Below are 3,579 nucleotides of genomic sequence, written 5' to 3' on the forward strand. Positions count from 1 at the left end.
GTGTGTCATCGTGATCTCTGTTGGAGTCGTCAGTCCTTCTGTCTACCGAGTCTCTCTCTCTGCTTCCCTGAAGATCAAGTCTTTCGTGGTTAAAATGGATACTTCAGAGTACCATTCAGAAATGTTCTCATACAATAGATGGTTCGGCGGTTGTCGGTCTTCGCATCCCAGGTTGACATAATTTCTAGCTGCAGACTAGTAATTAGTATCTAAGATTTGCTCTTATTCTGTCGGGATCGATCGATAGTCTCAGAGTTGAACCATTTCCCATTGTGTAGCCAATGCTCCACGTGGTATGGTTAGGAATTCAACAACCATTACAACCTTAGCTTATACTTTTTGTGGTCTTTGTGAGGTTTTTGTGGTCTAAACTCAACCTGTGCCCCCTCTGTGTCCATCGAGGTACGCGTGGTCTGAAGAGGATTTTCTCAGGGGGGGGTTTATTCGTAACAGTAGAAAAGGGTTGTTCCATGACGCCAGATCATGTCTGTGCTCACATGGGGCGGGCTAATGACTTGGTTAAACTTTAAAGGGGATACAATTCTCTTTCATTAAAGGTTTAACATCACCTTACATCATTTCACAAATAGTTTCATCTTTACTTACTTCATTTTATACAAGAATTAGAAGCAAACCCCATTATTGAGAAATGTACGTATTCAGAGATCTAGTTGTGTGTGTTTCCTGTCCTCACCAAATGAAACACAGTCGTCATACCCACCCCTTAAGTGTCCACGAACCATTCCCCCCTACTCACAAGTGGACCTTTTGTATCAAATCCCCATTTTGGGGATTTAGGAGTTTGCCATGTGAAATCCTTTGTTCTCTCTATGTGTCTCTTCTGCATGGCAAGGGGGAGAGAGTCTCCTCCAGGAATTTATGACCTGAGATATGAGAGAGAGAGAGAGAGAGAGAGAGAGACAGAGAGACAGAGAGACAGAGAGAGACAGAGAGACAGAGAAACAGAGAGACAGAGTCCTGAGTACCGGGCCATTAGGACCTGATGGAGTGACAATAGGGTGCTGACTACCATGCCATTAGGACCAGATGGAATGACAATAGGGTGCTGAGTACCATGCCATTAGGACCTGGATGGCAAGGGACAATAGAGTGATATGAGTACCAAGGCCAGTTAGCAACGCTGAATGGAGTAAATGAGAGTGCGCAGTACAGGCATTAGCAACCTGTATGGAGGGACAATAGATGCCTGAAGTTACCAGGCCATTAGCAACCTGATGGAGGACAAATGCAGTGCTCGAGTATCCAGCCCCATTTAGGACCTGAGGAGAGGGACAAACGAGCCCTGAGTACCAGGCCATTAGGACCTGATGGAGGGACAACGAGCCCTGATACCAGCCATTAGGACCTGGATCGGAGGGACAATAAAGTGGCTGAGTACCAGGCCATTAGGACCTGAATTGAAGGACAATAGAGTGCTGAGTTACCAGCCCATTAGGACTGATGGTAGTTAGCAGTTGGTGTTCTACCCAAAACCATCAACCAGACTGCATATAGAGGAGTTTACCGTTGACTTCAACGGTTACGGTGGAATTTTACTGTGGTGATGATCATGACTGCCGGATTGGTGGCGTAATACGAAACAGCCCTCTGCTGGGGTCACAGCGCCTTTCTCAGGGCTATGCTCACTGAGTCTGTACCATAGTCAAAGCTTTCCTTCAATTTGGTGCAGTCACAGTGGTCACGGTATTCTGCAACGTTGTGTACTCTCATGTTTTAGGGCCAAATAGAATTCTAGTTTGCTCAGTTTTTTTTGTAAATTCTTTTCCATGTGTGAAGTAATTATCTTTTTGTTTTAACTCCTGGATTTCGGTTGGATTCTAATTGTGTTGCTGTCCTGGGGGCTCCTGTGGGTCTGTTTTGTGTTTGGAACGGAGCCCCAGGACCCAGCTTGCTTAGGGACTTCTTTTCCAAGGGGGTTTTTCAATTCCCCTCGTCGTAGGTGAGGCTTTGTTATGGAAGGTTTGGGAATCTCGTTTCCTTTTTAGTGTTGTAGAATTTTAAAAGGCTCTTTTCTGGATTTTTGCAGAATTCTGCATGCAGAGTCTCAATTTGGTGTTTGTCCCTTTGGAGACATTATTGGTTGGTGAGCGGACCCCAGGTGACCTCACAACCATAAAAGGGCAATGGGTTCTATAAGCTGATGTCAAGTAATTTTTGCCAGATCCTAATTGGTATGTCGAATATTTATGTTCATTTTATGGCATAGAAGGCCCTTCTTTCTCGCTCGTCTCGCTCAGTCTTCATCGCTCCTCTCTCTCTCTCCTCTCTCTCTCTCTCCCTCTCGTCTCTCTCTCCTCTCTCTCTCTCTCTCTCTCTCTCTCTCTCTCTCTCTCTCTTCTCTCTCTCTCTCTCTTCTCTCTCTCTCTCTCTCCTCTCTCTCTCTCTCTCTCTCGTCTCTCTCTCTCTTCTCTCTCTCCTCTTTCTCTCTCTCTCTCTCTCTCCTCCTTCTCTCTCTCTCTCTCTCTCTCTCCTCTCTCTCTCTCTCTCCTCAATTCAATTCAAATTCATTCAATTCAATTTCTCTCTCTCTCCTCGTCTCTCTGTCCTTGTTACATCAGTCTCTGTCATGCTTGATATGAAACAAAGCAAGCAGAACCAACAGAGAGAGAGGAAAACAGTCAAGGCCCCTGAAAGGAGGGAGTGAATAAGAGGAGAGGTGAGGATAGCAGGAGGGAGGATAGCAGTGAGGGGATAGCAGGAGGGGGAGAGAGCATAAATGAAGTTCCCTTTTGGCTCATTGTCTCTTTTTTACAGACTTTTTGTTCTCTGATGTTGTCCTTTCATCGTGAGTTCAGTCTGCCTCAGTCCTGTCTAAGCTGTGTTCTTTACTTTGTTTAATGTGTTCTGTTAGTTTGTGGTTAGAGAGGCGAACAGAAACACGATTAATGACACCCTGAGCCCCAGACGTACTTAAGCATACACATCCCACACCAACATGCCATCTCGTACAAAAACACTCACACCACTACAAGCAGAATATCGTGGAGCTTCTGTGTCACTCACTCCCACCAGCTGCTATGGGCTTGTGTTAAGCGGTTGTATACCAGATTTAGGTTCCTGTTTCCCCCCCCCACAATCACGACACACACCACACACACACACAACACAACACACACACACACACACACACACACACACACACAACACACACACACACACACACACACACACACACACACACACACACACACACACACACCCCCCTCCCTGGGGGGACAGCAGTTGGGAAACGTTCCAGTTCAGAAGACCATGGGTCCTGCTTCCCCCCCAGATGCTGAGAGTGGGATTGTGTTTGTGTGTGTCTGTGAGTGAGGGAGTATTCCAGTATCATCTGAACAGAGTGTGTTGTCTTTAGTACTGTGTGACAGAGTGTTGACTAAAGAGCTCAGATGCCCGTCACTGCTGACTCCATCCCTCTAGGAGTCTCTGCCTTTGTTTCAATGGACATCACAGATGGGCCTTTTCAGAACCAATTGATGGTCATACTGTGTCTGTGTGTGTGTATGTGTGTGTGTGTGTGTTTGTTTGTGTGTGTGCGCTTGTGTGTATGTGTGTATG

This window comes from Salvelinus sp. IW2-2015, unplaced genomic scaffold (genome assembly GCF_002910315.2).
Source record: "Salvelinus sp. IW2-2015 unplaced genomic scaffold, ASM291031v2 Un_scaffold5277, whole genome shotgun sequence".
NCBI lineage: Eukaryota > Metazoa > Chordata > Actinopteri > Salmoniformes > Salmonidae > Salvelinus > Salvelinus sp. IW2-2015.